A 20,156-nucleotide genomic window follows, 5' to 3' on the forward strand; every position below is an offset into this window, starting at 1 on the left:
AGTGACCCGAAGGTCCTTTATATAGAAGACCAATTGGGGGTGATTTTTGAAATTCGAAAAATAAGATATTTTGGAATTTTTTGAAATTCGATCCCCCTCCAGCTCTGTTTTTGTCCTCAATCCGCACTAATATGGGTTTGGTGGACCAATAGCATTAGGGAAAAATGAATTCTCCCCCAGACCCAATGAAAAATCGCTAAATATGTACTAGATTCGTACCATTATCCCAAAATTCACGGATTTGAACGTTGGACAAGCCAACTAAGCAATCTTCTAGAAGCTTCTCGTCCTTTCTTTGTATAAAATCCGTGTGGAATGCGTGTGATGCACGCGAGTATCAGATTGAGGTCGGGTTGAAGCTGGTCGAGATTGAAATCAGGTCAGAGATATTGTTCGCATGGTGACGTGTTTGGATCAGGTCTTTGGGTGGCTGAGATAGTCGTTGTTGGGTGAAAACATTGATGTTGAAAGCCATCAATGTGGAAATTGTTGGTGTTATCGATGTTTTTGGTTGTTGAATCGTTGATGATGTTGAGGGTTATGTGGCTGTGGTTTGCGATTTGTTCTTGTCCTGTTGTTATCATGTGTGTGCTGTGATTGAAGAAGAAAACAAAAGGTGGGCCAGGTATTGGTTAATTGGATTGGTTTGGGGGTTATTAATTGAGTTGGATCAATATTGGGGGTCTGGTCTATTGGGCCTATTAATGGGATTAAATTAATTGGTTCAAGATTGGGGTTATTTAATAGATAACTCCAATTAAATTAAGAATTAGCCGAATCCGTTTAAATTTTAGCCAAATCGAAAATCAATTAGCCAATTTGCATTGCAATTAAGGCCAATTTGATTTTAATTATAGCCAAATTTAATAGATTGGCCATATTAAACCATTCGATACAAATTAATGCCTCACTTAATCCCAAGCTTCTCGATTCGATAAAATCAAGCACATATTTATCCAAATAAATTATTTTTGAGAATAAGTTATATTTAAATCAAGATTTTGATCATTACATTTATTTTCAAAGATTATCCTTAGTTAAAATTCAATATTGATGAAAATGATCATTTAAATGACATTGTTTATACAATCTCGTATATGTAAATACGAAAATATATAATTATCACTTAAATAACAAATTTAGCCCAAATACATATTTTAAAATGCATTTATTTGAAAAAAATAATTGTTGCGATTTTATTTGAAAATCGAAGAAACTCGAGATTAAACATAGTTGTGGAGGGCAGAAATTAGGTGTCACTTCAAACGATTCAAAATAGGAAAATCGTTTGAGTTAATAAATTCTGAGTAAGCGGTTCCTATTAACGTTTTAGGAAGGTGTTAGGCACCTAAAACGTCCGCTAACTTGCAATTATCCAGACTGTTTGAAAACGTCTTTGATTTACTTTCTAAAATTTGATTTATTGAAAAATGGTTGACTTTTAGAAATACTTTGAAAGTTTGCAAAAGTTAATTTTTAGCGAATTTGTTAGGGGATTTGACTAGGTTCGCAAAAAAGGCATGCAAAACAAATAATCAAAAGAAAGGGGAAGGGAGGAGAATTAGTGATTTAGGCTTTGAAGCCCAAATCGCTAAACCTGTCCTAATCTAGTTGTTTTTTCAATCCATTTCTCCTTTCACCTGTCCTATTTCTATATTTTCGGACCCTTTGGCTCGAGTTTTCGCTTCACCTGTATTAAGTACAACTTTGGCTTCTTGACCCGAATAAATGAATAAACAAATAAAATAAGCAATAAATAATAAAAATAACACTAATTAAACAAAACGAAATAGTAAATTAGACTTTTGTCTCTTAGCCGTTCCAAACGTAGGCCTTTAATCGCCTCTTAACCGCTCCAAATGTAGGCCTTTAATCTATTGTCCTTCCCTAACTCCACGTGTTCATGTGCCAAGGGATCACTTTTGAGCTTAGAACCTCGGGCTTGGCCCTGAGATGGGCCTGTTAAGGAATGGAAAGGAAGAGGGTCCATTTGGACTCCAGGAGAATTCATGCGGAGGAAAGAAAAATATATATGAGTTAATAAGCGTTCAAATATTTAGATAACAAAGAAAATTAAGAAAATTTAAAGCTTTCCAGAGTCACTACTTCTATCATCAAGTATGAAGGAGAAACTGGCTACAAGATTAATGAACTTACGACATGTAACTAATTTTGGACCTTTAATATGGGAATCAAAGAGAGCACAATATATCACACCCTAGTAATTTTGCATGGAAATGTGCATATACATGAAACAATTCCAGTGAAGGGCTTCAATTTTCCTAACCTAATGTAATGATCATTAAGTGAAAGCGTTGGATATATGAAAAAAGAAGTTTCACTTGTCACAATATAAAGATGTTACAACATTTGTTAAGGGACCGTGCATTAATAGTAAGTCGCAATCGATGCCTTTTGTGACTAACTAATAGGTTCAGGTGCTTACTAATGATAAGGAATACACAGAAAACTAAGACAATTTTAACAACTGGCAATCAAAACACTCACCTGAAATACAAAACTGAAGGAAAGAAGGTAATTCCCCAAAATGGATACTTAAATTTATGCAACAGATGAATCAAAGTACGTTCGTTTCAACTCTTTCCCAATATGTTGGACAATATACAAGCCAATCCGACTAACGAAAATAAGGAATGTCTCACTCAGATCAAGAACACTATTCATTTTCGATACTTAAAATCAAAATACAGTGAAGCACTTCGAATAAACCAATTAATACCAAACTATATGATACTCTTATGTTATTAGGGACAAGAGAACACGGCTTGCGATCTATTTTGGGAACTTCGTACCTAAAACGTAAGCATGCGATTTAAGAAATTGATTGAAACACATAAAAGAAACAAAATTGACCTATAAATCCAATTTCCACTGTCAATAGGTATTCACAGGGACATACGACAGTGACGCTCCATTTTCATAAGGAAAAAAACAAAATTAGATCATTCCCTTTAAATAGGCATACTAAGATACCCCAACTATTGCATTCATCTCCCTAAACCAACTACGCATCGGTAACAAACTCCAAAGACAAGGAAGGATAAAAAGAATTCAAATCAACACACGAAAGACACAACAGATAAAGCTAAAAGGGAGGGTGGCAGGGTGCTACTATCAACCTCATTCTCTTTTGACAAACCCAAACGAGTTTTAACAGTCAAAATGGCTATCGAGGAAACATAGGATTTTCTAGCCTATTGTAGGAGGTTTCTTCATCCTTCTTTTGGAATTTGAGCAGCCAAAGGATCTCAAGAGGTGGTCCTATCGAGATCGACAGTTATGAAGGCATCCCAATAATAACAACAGACAAGAAAAAACGTCTTACATCAACTTCGAACGAGAAAAAACATCAGGATGCACTGTTAAACAAGAATCAAGACATGAATTTTGACCATGAAATCGGAGATTCAATACACAGAGAGTACACAAGATAAGGATCCATATCGAAAAGTACTTGATAATGTCGAGATTATTAGACAGACTACAAAATCGAGACGAGAACGACAAAAACCACACATCAAAAAATTCAAACAGGAAACAACCTAATATAACAACTCCACTAAACATTCTTCCTTACTAAAGAGGAACCCATGGCCCATTGCTGCCTCTACAGCAAACAACTCAGCCTCATTCATCGACAAATAGATAACTAACTACGAAGAAAGAGGGATGGAGCAGAAAACACTAAAATGAAGCAGAAAGAAGGACGAGGTTGCGTTTACCTTTTTGGAGCAGCAAAGTGAGACTTGAGCTCGGAATCTACCACCACTGAAAGAAATCTTGTTCGGGGCAGCAAACGGGATGATGAACTATCGGTAAAATCATCTCTAGTGGAGTCTCACGACGTCGACCACCAACAGAGCTTAGTGTTATCAACTCGACACCCTCTAAATAATCAGCTAACTCTCAGAGGAAGATAGAAAAGTAAATTCGTTTGCTAAAAAAAATGTTAATGTTGATTCTCTTCTCGAATTCTCAAACCTAATTCTCGAACCTTAAATTTTCACCTCCCAATTTTGAATCCCTTTCAACTCTCAATAAATATTTCTTCTTCAGTTTTTCGAAACCCTAGAACCTAAAAAAATCCCCCTCTTCTGCCTCCTAAAATATCCTTTATAGAGAATAGGCTAGGGTTCGTTTATGGGGGTAAGTTAGGAAAAAACCAAAAAGGAAATTTGAATTCCAAAATTTTGATAGGTATGCTGTCTAACCGCTTGTACAACCCGCTGAATTTCAAAATAAGGCCACCCAATCTAAATTGGAGAAAAGGGAATCATCTTCAAGAACCAATTAGAAATTTCCACCAATGTACGGATTCGTAAAAGTTATCCCAAAAATCACGAAATTTAGACGTTGGGGCGAGCCAACTGACCCATTTCTAGAAGCTTCGAGGTCCTTCCTCGTTGTACTATCTCGTGGAACATATGGAGAATACTACAAATAGGTTGACGTTGGATTTTTCCATTGGTCGTGAGTTGAAGACGGGTTTGGGTTATTGGGGCTGGTGGATTCGCGTGATGTTGTTGTTGGTGTTTAAGACTGAGGTTGGAGTGTTCTTATTTTAGAGAAGAAGGGGAATGGAAGGGGTGGGCCGGGTAGAAACCCGGTTGGGCTAGTTACTAAAGGGATATTGGGCTGGTTGGGCCAACTTTAAATGTCGTTGTTGCTGAATGTTAATGGGTCCAATTTAAAATAAAAAGGGGTAGAAATTTGGTAATTTAAAAATGGCTAAACAAAACTAATTTTTAGCCAATTTTATTTAAATATTAACCAAATTGGATAACAATTTGATCAATTTCATTACAATTTTGATCAACTTGATTTCAATTATGGTCTAATTTAATAAATTGACTAAATTTAATCGAGATTCAATACGAATTATTACCTTGTTTAATCTTGAGCTTCTTGATTTGATAAACTTAAATAAATATTTGTCCAAATAAATTATTTTCGAGAGCAAATCATATTTAAAATCAAGACTTTATTCATTTGGATTTATCTTCAAAATAATCCTTGATTAAAATTCGATATTCCGTAAAATAGTTATTTAAGTAACAAAATTACGTAATTTTGTATAATTGAATACGATAACGTATAATCGTCACTTAAGATGACAAACTTGCCCAGATGCATATTTTTTTATTTTGAGAAATTTCTATTCATACGAAATAAATATTTCGATTTTATCAAAAACCGACGAAGCTCAAAATTAAATTAGGTTATAGAGGGAAAAAATTAGGTGTCAACAACTTCCCCCTCCCTTTGTGTAGGATGGATGCAAGTAATCCTGGGAAAAGGGAGGTTGACGTTCCTAATTTTTGTCCGACCACAAATTCGTATCTAAGAGAGGTCGGTTTTCCGCACGAGTTTCGTGGAGTTATGGCCGAACCCCGGTATTAGGTTTCCTACATATCTTAGGTTTCATGAGAATTCAGGCCACTTGTAGTTCGTAAAGCTTGATTCTAAGCACGATTTTAAAGAAAACTTACGAACTATCACGGTTTTAGAGTGCTTCGGTTAAACCGGGAAGCTGGGGAATAAAGGGATTTGGGGGGAAGGTTGGAATGCAGTCGAGTTTTCTACATAGATCTCAGCCTACATATCCCCAAGATTTTACGGAATCAGACTGCTTGTAGTTTGACTCAATTGGTAGAAAAGATAGTCTTTTATTTTAGACGATCTTTAGCTCGGGATGAGTGACAAGTTAATCGAGTTGCAGAAAAGAGGCTTGTAACCTCTTAACCATGAACGTGGAGCTCTTCACATCCATAGGTAAGAACTTATCCGGACATAATTTCCAAAACTCTATGTGTGTTGCCACCCGAATTTGAAAGAAAAAAAAAATTCTCCTCAGTATGAATTAACAAACATCCCAGAGGTAAAGGTGAGACCAGATATCCAAAAAATACCCACATGCCTTCTAATATAGGCGTGGTTAAATGGTGGTGGTGATCATCATTTAGCTCGCGTCTAGAGAGTTTGACATCCCTCTCCAGACTATGTCCTATTTTGCTGCTGAGAAAGAGTTCCACATTGTTCTGCGTCCTTTTTAGAGTCGTACGCACCTGTAGTTCTTATTTGAGATTTTCATCCTCTCGGATGCTCTCGACAATACTTCAGGCAAAAAGTGTTAGTATTAAATATAATTCACGAAAGAGGTAAGTAATCTTTTACCATATCTCCATGTGAGTTGTGGCCTGAAAAGCAAAGTCATCCTTTATTGTATCTGTTTGATGGGAAATAACTCGCAATAACAGATACAACAACCTCCTTGATTATTTTATAATTAGCTCATCTGTCGAGCGAATATGTTCTCAAAGTGGGGTGGCCCTTTTGGTTACCTATATCACTTGTTGTATGTGGCATGATAACCTCTCCGGTTATAGCCGATGATTGATTTATAAATTTTCCTTAAATTATCAATCTTCAAATAATCTTGCGCATTATTTGATGTTGGATACGAGGCGACTTACAGATATCCTTTGAATTTCTAGCTTTTAGGTAATCCTGCACATCATCCGACTTTAGAAAAGAGATGACTTATAGATATATCTCCAATCGCTAGCTTTTAGGTGTTCCTGCACATCATCCAACCTTGGATACAATATGACTTATAGATAATCCCTTAAATTGATCGTCTTTGGGTAATCCTGCACATAATCGATCTTGGATATGACGTGGCTTATAGAGAAACCTTGGACGTATCAATTTGACAATCTTGCATATCATCCGGTAAGGATTTAGTTGCGACTTACGGATAACCTTTGAACTATCAACTTTTAGGCGATCTTGCACACTATCCGATTAGGATGTTATTGTGGCTTATGGATGACCTACAAGCTATCAACTCATAGGTGATATTGCACACTATACTATTTCAAATAATATGACTTATAGATGACCTTTAAATTGTCAATTGCTAGGAAATCTTATATATCATTCATCCTTAGATAGCAACCTGAAGACGTCCCTCCAAATTGTGTGCTCTTAATGTATTCAGATGCTGATTCATGAAAAGATGATGATATCCTTGATGCCAGCGTTGTGTCTTACGTGTCAATAGATATATTAAATGCTGATGATATCCTCGATGCCAGCATTGTGTCTAGTGTGTCGACAGATATATTGAATGTTGATGATATCCTCGACGCCAGCGTTGTGTCTAGCGTGTCAACAAATATTGAAAACTGATAATATCCTCGACGCCAACATTATGTCTAGCGTGTCGAAAGATATATTGGATGCTGATGATACCCTCTACGCCAGCATTGTGTCTAGTGTGTCGACATATATATTGGATGCTGATGATATCCTCGACGCCAGCGTTGTGTCTAGCGTGTCGACAGATATATTAGATGTTGATGATATCCTCTATGCCAGCGTTGTGTCTAGCGCATCAACAAATATTGAATGTTGATAATATCCTCGACGCCAGCATTGTGTCTAGTGCATCAACATATATGTAATGGCCTTTACGGCAATGATATGTGATGGCCTTTCCGGAAATGATATGCAATGGCCATTGTAGCAGTGATAAAATGATTTTACATGGCTTCATTTATCAGTGTCTTGCTTTCTACATGTACCTGTACTCAAGGTAGACGATTAGTAGACACAAAGTCGCTTTTACTAGTGACTAATTTTAGGAAACTTTTAAATACGATACATGTAAAGAAGACAAAGTGCTTTTATTTGTCGCTTACGATCTCAAGAAATGAGATGGACAAATCAAAAGGTCCTCAATAAATGTGCATTAAACTTATTTTTAGGGCTGCCCTAAAATACCGTTCTTGGGCATTAATGATCTATTGTGACTCCCAATTTGCTCGGGGATTTTTAAAAGAGACACTCGTTATGCATATTGATCCCTGCATCCACAGAAAAATGATTAGTTGAATGAAATTACTCCATGTTGACCTTCTTCGATCCTTGATTTGCTCCTTGCCATCTCTTTGGCATTCCACCATATTGAGACTTCCACCTTGACACTCTATCCCAAATGATGTCTAGGCAAGTACTAAGTAAGTGAGTCGTAAGATTTTTGAAAATAGTCTTAAATTTTTAAAATAATTTTGAAAACTTCTGTAAAATTTTAGAAAATTTCTGCCAGTCATGTCATATACTAGCTCAATGAACGTCTTCCTCGCGGGTCTGACAATGTCCGATGGATGGTTTCCAAAACTCATGATTATTGTTGGAGGGTTTCTTCAAGTAGTTCTATCATAGTCAAAAATTGAGTCTACCCAGACTTTGTTACAGTTGGTGGTTTCCAAATCTTTAACCTCTGGTGCTTGGAAATTTGGAATATGTTTCGGCATTTGGTGGAAATTTTGAGGTCTTCCTCAAAATTTCTGCCCCAGTTTAAACTTGTTTGAGATAATACCAATCTGAGTGGATCTGAAGTCTTTGCTGATCTTCATTCTCTTTGTTGGATGTCGATCTTCTCTTGTGAATTTTTGAGATTTCTTCTGGAAAATTCTGTCCCAGTTTCCATTTCCTAGGGTTATATGACCGAGCCATTGGGGCGCCTACATATCTCGTTGAAGTAGGAATCAGGTCAAACGTAGTTTAGGCCTATGCTAGGGATACATATAGAAAAATCTAATGGGTTGACCGAAGCCGACATAGGCCGCCTACGTATCCTTTTTATTGGGAATTCAGGTCATAACATAGTTCATACATAAAGAGACACGATAAATTATCCAAAAGGATTGACCAAAGCCGACATAGGCCACCTACGTATCCTTTTCTTGAGAATTCAGGTCAAACGTAGTTCGTACATAAAGGGAAAGGATTCTAGGCAGTTACACACTAGCAAACAACATTATTACAAAGGTGATTACAAACAAAGAAAACACAAAAACTAGAACGTCATTTAAACATAATATCTCTTTACCACATCAGAGTTGATTGGTTTGGTCCACTCTGTGCCATCCATCTCAGACAAAATTAGAGCTCCTCCAGATATCACCTTGCGAACTATGTATGGCCCTTTCCAGTTTGGAGCGAACTTTCCCTTGTACTCCTCTTGGTGAGGGAATATTCGTTTGAGAACTAGTTGCCCCACTTCAAATGCTTGAGTTCTTACCTTCTTGTTAAAGGAATGAACCATCCTGTGTTGATACAGCTGACCATGGCATACATCGGTTATTCTCTTTTCATTAATTAACATGAATTGTTCATAGCGATCATGGACCCATTCTTCGTTACTCAGTCCAGCTTCCTGAATAATTCTTAGGGAAGGTATTTTGACCTCAGCGGGTATCACAACTTCATTCTCGTAAACTAGTAAATAGGGAGTTGCTCATGTGGAGGTTCGAACTATTGTTCGATACCCTAGCAAGGTGTAAGGTAACATCTCGTGACATGATCTATCATTTTCGACCATCTTTCTCAATATCTTCTTGATATTCTTGTTAGCAGCTTCTACGGCTCCATTCATTTGGGGACGGTACGCTGTCGAGTTGCGATGCACAATCTTGAACTGATCACAAATTTCTTTCATCAAGTGACTGTTCAGGTTTGCCCGATTATTAGTAATAATCGATTTAGGCACTCTGAATCGGCAAATCAAGTTATTCCTAATGAAATCTGCAACCACTTTCTTAGTGAGGGCTCTGTACGAAGTGGCTTCGACCCACTTAGTGAAATAATCAATGGCAACCAAAATAAATCTATGCCCATTCGATGCTAGTGGCTCTATTGGTCCGATGACATCCATGCCCCAAGCTACGAAAGGCCAAGGAGAATTCATTGCATGAAGCTCGTGTGGAGGCATTCGAATCAGATCTTTGTGTATTTGACATTTTGGACATCTCTGCACAAACTTACTACAATCATTTTCCATAGTCATCCAGAAGTAACCGGTTCTCAGGATCTTTCTGGCAAGGACAAACCCATTCATATGGGGCCCATAAACTCCAGCTTGTACCTCATTTATCAACTTATTGGCTTCCGCCGCATCGACGCATCTTAGGAATCCCAAATCAGGAGTCCTCCTAAAAAGAATTTCTCCACTTGGAAAGTAATTCTTTGCCAAACGCCGGATTGTCTTCTTTTGATTGTTACTAGCCTCTTCAGGATATATTTTAGATTCCAAATACCTCTTAATATCATAGTACCAAGGACTTCCATCAGGCTCCTCTTCCACGTGTATGCAATGCGCGAGTTACTCCTTCAGGCTTATTTCCAAAGGATCGATGTAACTCAAATTCGGGTGTTGAATCATGGAAGATATCGTGGACAAAGCATCAGCAAACTCATTTTGTGTTCGTGGGGTATGTCTGATATCAACATCCTTGAATCTTCCGCATAATTTTTGCACCAGCTCCACATAAGGAGTAATCTTGGAGTTTTTCACCGCCCATTCTCCCCGTACCTGGTGAATTAGCAAATCTGAATCTTTGATGGCTAGCAATTCACGAACTCCCATATCAAGTGCCAATTTGAGCCCTAGGATGCAAGCATCATATTCAGCCATGTTGTTGGTGCATGGAAAACGTAACTTAGCAGTTATCGGATAATGCTGGCCCGTTTCTGACACCAAAACTGCTCCAATACCTGAACCTTTAAAGTTGACCGCCCCATCAAAAAATAGCCTCCATCCGGGGTAGATTTTCGTGATATCTTCTCCTACGAACAAAACTTCCTCGTCTGGAAAGTATGTTCGAAGTGGCTCATATTCCTCATCAACTGGATTTTCAGCCAAATGATCTGCTAAGGCTTGCCTCTTGACTGCTTTTTGGGTTACAAACACAATGTCAAACTCACTCAGCAACATTTTCCACATGGCTAGCTTTCTTGTAGGCATGGCCTTATAGAATATATACTTCAATGGATCTATTCTCGAGATGAGGTAAGTTGTGTAGGACGACAGATAATGCCTCAACTTTTGTGTCGTCCAAGTCAAAGCACAACATGTCCTTTCTATAAGAGTGTAACGAGCTTCATATGGTGTGAACTTTTTACTCAAGTAGTAAATGGCTTTCTCTTTCCTGTCGGTCTCATCATATTGCCCGAGGACGCACCTGAAAGCATTTTCTGACACTGACAGGTAAAGCAATAATGGAATTCCTTCTCTCGGTGGGACCAAAACCGGTGGTGCAAACAAGTATTCCTTGATGTGATCAAAAGCTCTCTGACATTCTACTGTCCACTCATTCAGTGCATTTTTCTTCAACATCTTGAGAATTGGCTCGCATATGACTGTTGATTGAGCGATGAATCTACTAATGTAATTCAGACGACCCAGGAAACTCATAACTTCTTTCTTGGTCCTCGGTGGTGGCAAGTCTTGAATTGTCTTGATTTTGGATGGGTTTAGCTCGATCCCCCTTCTGATGACTATGAACCCCAGCAACTTTCCTGATGGCACACCAAAAGAACATTTAGCAGTATTTAACTTCAAACTGTACCTTCTTAATCTATTGAAGAATTTCTCCAGGTGAGTCAGATGATTCGAACTCTTACGGGATTTGACAATTACATCATCCACGTACACCTCAATCTCTTTATGAATCATGTCATGGAAAATCATAGTTATGGCCCTCATATATGTCGTTCCCATATTTTTGAGACCAAACAGCATTACCCTGTAATGATAAACATCCCAGGGTATAATAAAAGCTGTATTTTCTGCATCTTTCTCATCCATCAATATCTGATGATAGCCGGCGAAATAATCAATGAATGACTGCATTTCATGTTTCACACAATTATCGATGAGAATGTGGATGCTGGGCAATGGAAAATTTCTTTAGGACTGGCTCTGTTCAAGTCTCTATAGTCAACACAAATTCTAATCTTGCTATCCTTCTTCGACACAGGGACGATGTTGGCTAACCATGTCAGATATGTTGTGACCTCGACAACCTAAGACTGGATTTATTTTGTCACTTCTTCCTTGATCTTTAGGCTTAAATTGGGCTTTAATTTCCTCATTTTCTACTTGACTGGATCAAACTCAGAATTTATTGACTATTTATGTGACACAATGTTGGTGCTCAACCCGGGAATATCATCAAAGGACCAAGCAAACACATCGATGTATTCCCACAATAGGTGGATGAGCTCTTCCCTTTATGGCACCGCCAGGTGGACACTGATACTAGTTTCTTTGATTTCATCGTGATCTCCCAAGTTGACTATTTCAGTTTTTTCTAGGTTAGGTTTTTCGCGATTCTCAAAATTCCTTCATATCTTCAACTAACCGTTCCTCATCATCTCCCTTTCAATTATCATCATTCCCTTTATTTTGTTCGTTCAGGCTTTGACATGACACAACATTGGCAGGTTTTAAGCTACTACTAATGTGATGGACAAACAAACTAAGTTAGATGATAAAAAAAATAACAAAACATATGACTAGGAGCGTTTTGGACTAATCTAGTTTTCCAAATAAATAAAGGCCTTTTCATTGAAATTTGAGAAATAATTACAAAACCATGGCCTGTGACTTGCTCAAATACAAGCCCCCGCCTTTTTTGAAAGCAGTAAGATTCGAAAATAGAGTCTTAAGATATAAAAGGTGGATCGCGGGGCCTCCTCCGGATCATCACCGATTTCAAAACTATTAGTAATAGTCCTTTCATCTACCACGACAGGAGATGGGTTATGAGTGGAGTGGAGGTTCAATTTTGCAAAGCACCCCCGGCGCAATCTGCTTCACCCTGCTGGACTCTGGGAGATCTTCTGGTACAGCATTGCATCCTTCAAACAAATCTCCTATCCCATCCCCAAGACCATCATCATATGACATCTCTCGTATGGGAAATGACTGGAACAGGAATAGCAAGGGCCTAAAGAGACTCCTTTCTGGCTCATCCTCAACCCTATCTTTTCTGGTAGGCTGATACCCTAACCCGTGCTTAGAGATTCTCTCTGGGATCACAATAGGCTCAATAATTCCTTGTAAATTCTTGCCCAAGCCTCGACCAGGTTCGAACCCATTTCTTAACACCACAGTTGCAATCATTTTGTAGACAGAAGGCATTGATATTTTGGGTGTCAAATCTCTTTCCGCAGCGTTTACAATTTCCACTGTATAGAAACTGCTACCTTTTGGAACATCTTCAATCACGGCACATAACCATTGGGACGGTCCACTCGACTTCCTTCTCCTTGGATGACTACTTCATGATATTTCCAAATAAACTTCAATAATTGATAAAAGGGTGATGAAATTGCCTTTGCCCCGTGTATCCATGATCTTCCCAAAAGCAGGTTGTAGCTAGGATGGATATCCATAACATGAAACTTAGTCTTAAACTCAGCAGGCCCCATTTGGATGTGCAAATCAATCTCTCCTATGGTATCTCTCTGCCCTCCATCGAATGCTCTCATATTTACGTGGCTTTGATGATTTCTCCACAGATCATAGCCCATTTAGACCAATGTGGAGAGGGGATAAATATTTACACCAGATCTGTCATCTATTAATACCTGATAAATTGCATAATCTTGACAAATGACGGTGACATGCATGACTTTGTTGTGCATTGCTCCTTCAAATAGGAACTCTTCGTCACTGAATGATATGTGATGGTTTACCACAATGTTCCCTATCATCACAGCCAAATTCTCAACGCTCGTTCCTGCGGGAATATACGCTTCCTCCAAGACTTTTGACAGAGCCTGTCGGTGGTGTTGCAAGCTCAATAATAGTGCCAAGACAGAGATTGGGCAGGCGTTTGCTCCAAGTGTTTGACAATTGAGTAATTCTTTGGTTGCATACGCCTCTAAAATTTCTCAGCCTCTCCTTCAGTGATTGGCCTTTTCTATGAATCTTTTTTGTTGGTCAATTCCTCAGGGATGTAACATCGTCCTGATCGCGTCATCCCCTGGGCAGCGGCGGTTTGCACAATAAATTACTTCCTTAGAGAGGGAGCGTACACTTGAGTCAGTGCAGTCATCACTATAAATGGGGTTTTCTCACTGATACTTAAGGAAGCCATAGCTTTCTCTATCTTTCCTACCTCTTCCATCCTTTTGCTCTTTTCGGAGTTCACCTGGGTAATGGTCTTGCCAGATGCCCATTCGCCTTCTATTTCAATCATGTTAACTGTAGATCCCCCATGGTTGGGCAGTGGATTACTGCTAATATTTGGAGTAGGTGCCTGGAGCGTGATGACCTTTTGATCAATCAGATCTTGGATTCTGTGTTTCAACATAAGACAGTCCTCAGTACTATGTCCTGCTGCCCCTGAATTATAGGCACAATTTTGATCAGGGTGATAAAACTGGGAGCTAGAATTGACAGGCTTTGGCTGTACTGGTTGCAAATGACCAGCCTTCTTCAATCTTTCAAATAATTGGGTGCGACTTTCAGCTAGTGGGGTGAAGTTTCGGGGAGGTTTCTTTTCGTGGTTTGGACGCTGGGGGTTATACGGGCTTAGGTTTGTAGGAGGGGGTACTTAGTGGTAATTTAGGGGTATTTGGAAATTTTTTTGGCTATTTGGGGGAGTAGTTTGGAAATAAGACTGATAATTTGGAGGTGGAACTGGGTATTGGGGAAAGAGATTTGGCTGTGGAGATTGGTATGATGGTGAGATATTTGGGAGTGGAGTTTGGTATTAGGGGTGGATGTAGAATGCGTGCGGAAGGTTAGGTGATGGCGGGGAAGATAAAATATTTCTAGAGTTGAACCGCTGTTTCAATTTTGTAACAGAATTGGCAGAAACCCCACCTACCTCTTCTTTTTCTTAGAAAATATGGCAGTTCCAGATGATGTTGGGGTTTTGGCAATTTTTCCTGTTCGAATACCTTTCTCTAATGATTCTCCTATTTTTACCAAATCTGCAAAGGTCGCTCTGACAGCAGACACCATCCTGGTATAATATTCTTCTTTTTTAACGTGAGAGAACACGGATACCATTTCCTCCTCAGACATGGGGTGCTGTACTTTGGCAGCTTCTTTCCTCCAACGAAAAGCATAATCTTAAAAAATCTCAACGTTATTTTGTTTAATCCGATCTAGTGAATACCGATCAGGAACTATTTCAATGTTGAATGTGAACCGGTCAAGGAAACTCTTGGCCAATGTCTTCCAACCAGACCACCTTTTCGGTTCCTGAGACATGAACCACTCCAAGGCTTCACCATTCAAACTTCGACTGAATAGGCGCATTAATAATGCCTCGTTTTCCCCTATCCCTACTAGTTGCTCGCAGTACCTTATTAGATGGTCCATTGGATTTTCGGTACTGTTAAACATCTCAAACTTAGGGACCTTGTATCCTTCTGGCAGGTCTACTCCTAGGTGAACACATAAATTGTCATACCCCAAACTATCGTGGTCCTTGGCCCCGTGAGACTCTTTGATCCTCATGATCTCTTCTTTCATGGCTAGTAAATTCCTTTCATGATGGGCCCTTCATTCCTTCTCCTTATCCTCGTAATGGTCCATCTCGGAGTTAGGAAGGGGTTCATAAATATCAGGGATATGATGGCTTGAGGGGGATTTGGAAGGAAGCCTTGATTTTGCATATGGAGGGAATTTGGTTGGTAAGTGGGGAGAACATTTTGGAAATTGGGAAGGTTATGTGGGCCTTGTAAGTATTTTCGCAAAATATGAGAGGGATTTTGCGGATTTGGAAATGAATTTGGAGGATTCGAAGGTAGGTTTGCCGTATTTTGTGGATTTGGGAGTAAATCTTGTGAATTTGGGAATGAGTTTTGTTGATTTGAGAATATGTTTTGAGGATTTAGGAATAGATTCGAAGACGGGTTCTGTGGGGTTGCGGATGGATTTTGTGGATGGTAGGCGTCTAGATTATTTTCACGATTAGTGTTTTGGACAAATGGAGGAGCGGAGTTGGATGATACGTTAGTTGGTTGGTCCCTGAGAATAGGGGTACTAAGGGGAGGGATTTGGAGTGGAATCCCGTGTCCCCTCGGAGCAGGGGCATTAATGGTGATGGCCAAGTTAGCCAATTCTCGAGTGCGATTTATTTCCTCCTGAAGCAATTCTAATTTTTTTGCAAGTTCCGCAATCATCTCATTTTGTTCCGCTATCACATTATCCCGGATAGACAGTGTGGTTTTTCATCATTTTCTGTCATTTTTAAATGATGATCCGAGGATGGGATTTTCTGTGCTTTCGATCGAGTGAAGTAGGGATGTTCTGCCAGTTTATCAACACGGAGTAATTTCTATTATCTGCAAAGTAAAATAACTCAAAGGCAAATGTGTTAGTTTCCATATGTGATAAGTAATACAAAATATTTGACAGAAAATAATCACACAGAGTTGTTCGAGTCATAGCCAAATTCATCCGTAGGTCATAGTGGATAAAATTTCCTTTGATCTCAACCAACGCATATAAGCACATAAAACAGTTATATCACACAAGACATTAAAATAACGCGTATCCTAATTGGGGTGACCCTTTTTGAGCCAAGGGTTCAGGCCTAACGATTTTTTGAAGAAAATATATGCTTCCTCAAAGTCAATCCATTAATCCTCAACTCATATAGACACAAAAAGGGCATAAATGCCTACAAAAGATAACGAAACAGGGATACAATTTTTAGGGAAAAGAGGAAATAACATGAAAGAAGATAAGTTCCCACGCAGGGGAGAATAGAAAAGCTAGCTACTAGAGACTTCTTCGTCTGTATTCGCCTTCTTTGCCTTGTTTACCTCATGTGCTATTTGATACCTATTGATGATAATGTGACTCCCGCACAATTATGCCTTGCAGTCGTAAGTCATTCCTCCTATGTTATCGAGTTGGGAGGCCATGCTATCGTCCAAATCAATTAGGCATTGCCTGGAATCATCAGCGTCTTGCCTAGCTCTTTTCAACTCTTCCCTCAATGTCTGTATGGTCAAAGCGTCTTCCATGTAAATTTGCGGGTGTGCAATTTCACTTTGCTGGAACTCATCTTGTAGCCTGTGAAGCCGAATTTGATGCTCGGATTCTACATCCACAACCCGAGTAGGCGCATTTGGTCCTGGATTCAATGCTCTGGCGAGGCTCTTTTTCAACCACTCCTTGTAAGTGTCGCTGACTTCAGGTTCATACCCTATACGGAAAGAAAATTCTACCCACTTTTTCCTTCTCCATCCATTTATCATGTAGTCTTTGAGAGAGGGCTTACTTTCATCATATTCGGTGAAGAATTTGGGCATAGAATCGATTTGAGGCGTCTCCTGCTTGATCTCGAATTGCCTAAGAACTCTGCCAGGATTATAGGGGCGGGTTCCCCTGAGACCCGGGAGCACTAAGAAAGGTCATTCACCCCCTCGAATGATGTATTTCCCTGAACGAAGATAGTTAAGGGACCATTGGATATCGCCATCTCTTAATTCTCCAAGAGTCTTAAACCAAAATTCGTGGGAGGCTTCCCTTTTGAACTTGTGTAAAAATAACCACATGTCGTGCGATTCTAGCAGATTTCTCTTTGTTTTGTGACCAGGTTGTGCCGTTCTAGGATTTTTCACCAAATGCATCATCCTCCACCATTGTAATATAAGGTTGCAGCCTTGAAAGAAATGATTCTCGGCTTGACATCTTCCCAAAGTGCGATATATGTCGGCGATAATCATGGGAGCTAAGTTGTGGAATACTTTTTTGGAATTGTATTCCATTCAAAAGAAAAGTGCATGGGTCACGGTGACAACCCTCGGATGAATTGTGTCATTTTCCCCCTGCGGGAACACCATGGTTCCAAGTAAGCCTACCGGGAATGCAAAAGCTCTCATTTCCTTCCATTTTGCTTCCAACTCCAATTTATGCCCAAATTTGTGAAAAGAGTTGAATCTTCCGAACCAACGGTACAACTCACGAAAAGTGATATTTGCTCCATCCCATTCTCCTAGCCAGGTAGCGTCATCAGTTAAAAATGCTTCCTTGATATTTTGATGATCCCACACATCTGGGACTAAAATATTCTTATTTGGTGTCTCCTTTCTCTTAAAACACATTTCCATACTCTCGTAGAAAATCAATACCTCTTCAATGGTGGGGGTCAATTCAACATCCCTGAAGCGAAATACCATGTTCTGATCATCCCAAAAAGTTGTTAGTACATGGATCATTTCGGGCCAAGCGTCCATCTCGATCAAAGAAGGAAGATGCCCAATGTGTGTTCTAACAATCTTTCTCTCTTTTGTACCTATGTAATCCCACCACAGTTTTAGGTAATCGTCGGGTTTGGTGACCATCTTGAACTTTTCACGAGAATGCAATTGAGTCATATCTACATAAAAGAAGACAAAATAAGTCTTTCCCCGACCCCAAAGGATAATGGATTGAATTTAGACAAGTATATATTTCTTCAACACATAAGCATGGTTCGTCTGTGATTGACTTGGGGTCAAATAAACATAGGGCAGGTTTTTTAATGGGCCAAATACCCCGCTCGGATATTGGGTCGTCCTAGGCACATGCCTAAAATAGGGTTTTGGTTTTGTTCTATCCTCGGTGTCTAGAGTGGGCTTGCACACTGGTTCTTAAGCGGACAACTTGAGTTTGAAAATACGAACAACGTCAGACAACTCACGTGCTGATAAGCTGTTCGTATTTCTAACATATTTTGGAATTAAACAACAAGGGTCGGGACATCCGCGAAACCCCAAAATAGTTTATAAGATACAGGAAATGCCATGAGATGCGATAAGTAAAATTTTCATAATCAAAACACATAAACACATAAACAGTTAATCAAAGACGAAATAAAACATTTGGTTAGAACCTAGTTAGATCCCAGCAGTGTCGTCATTTCTGTTTTGCGGAGAAATTTTGACTTTTTGAGAAGAGTCGCCACTTAATTTTAAAAAAGAATTAAAAAAAACCTTTATAAAGTACTTCAAACGATTCAAAACATGAAAATCGTTTGAGTTAAGAAATTCTGAGTAAGCGGTTCCTATTAACATTTTAGGAAGCTGTTAGGCACCTAAAACGTCCGCTAACTTGCGATTATCCAGACTGTTTGAAAACGTCTTTGATTAACATTCTAAAATTTGATTTATCGTAAAATGATTGACTTTTAGAAATACTTTGAAAGTTTGCAAAAGTTAATTTTTAGCGAATTCGTTAGAGGATTTGACTAGGTTCGCAAAAAAGGCATGCAAAACAAATAATCAAAAGAAAGGAGAAGGGAGGAGAATTAGTGATTTAGGCTTTGAAGCCTAAATCGCTAAACCTATCCTAATCTAGTTGGTTTTTCAACCCATTTCTCCTTTCACCTGTCCTATTTCTATATTTTCGGGCCCTTTGGCTCGAGTTTTCGCTTCACCTGTATTAAGTACAACTTTGGCTTCTTGACCCGAATAAATGAATAAACAAATAAAATAAGCAATAAATAATAAAAACTACACTAATTAAACAAAACGAAATAGTAAATGAGACTTTTGTCTCTTAGCCGCTCCAAACGTAGGCCTTTAATCGCCTCTTAACCGCTCCAAACATAGGCCTTTAATCTATTGTCCTTCCCTAACTCCACGTGTTCATGTGCCAAGGGATCACTTTTGAGCTTAGAACCTCGGCCTTGGCCCTGAGATGGGCCTGTTAAGGAATGGAAAGGAAGAGGGTCCATTTGGACTCCAGGAGAATTCATGCGGAGGAAAGAAAAATATATATGAGTTAATAAGCGTTCAAATATTTAGATAACAAAGAAAATTAAGAAAATTTAAAGCTTTCCAGAGTCACTACTTTTATCATCAAGTATGAAGGAGAAACTGGCTACAAGATTAATGAACTTACGACATGTAACTAATTTTGGACCTTTAATATGGGAATCAAAGAGAGCACAATATATCACACCCTAGTAATTTTGCATGGAAATGTGCATATACATGAAACAATTCCAGTGAAGGGCTTCAATTTTCCTAACCTAATGTAATGATCATTAAGTGAAAGCGTTGGATATATGAAAAAAAAAGTTTCACTTGTCACAGTATAAAGATGTTACAATATTTGTTAAGGGACCGTGCATTAATAGTAAGTCGCAATCGATGCCTTTTGTGACTAACTAATAGGTTCAGGTGCTTACTAATGATAAGGAATACACAGAAAACTAAGACAATTTTAACAACTGGCAATCAAAACACTCACCTGAAATACAAAACTGAAGGAAAGAAGGTAATTCCCCAAAATGGATACTTAAATTTATGCAACAGATGAATCAAAGTAC

Source organism: Capsicum annuum, chromosome 2 (genome assembly GCF_002878395.1).
Source record: "Capsicum annuum cultivar UCD-10X-F1 chromosome 2, UCD10Xv1.1, whole genome shotgun sequence".
NCBI classification, from domain to species: domain Eukaryota; kingdom Viridiplantae; phylum Streptophyta; class Magnoliopsida; order Solanales; family Solanaceae; genus Capsicum; species Capsicum annuum.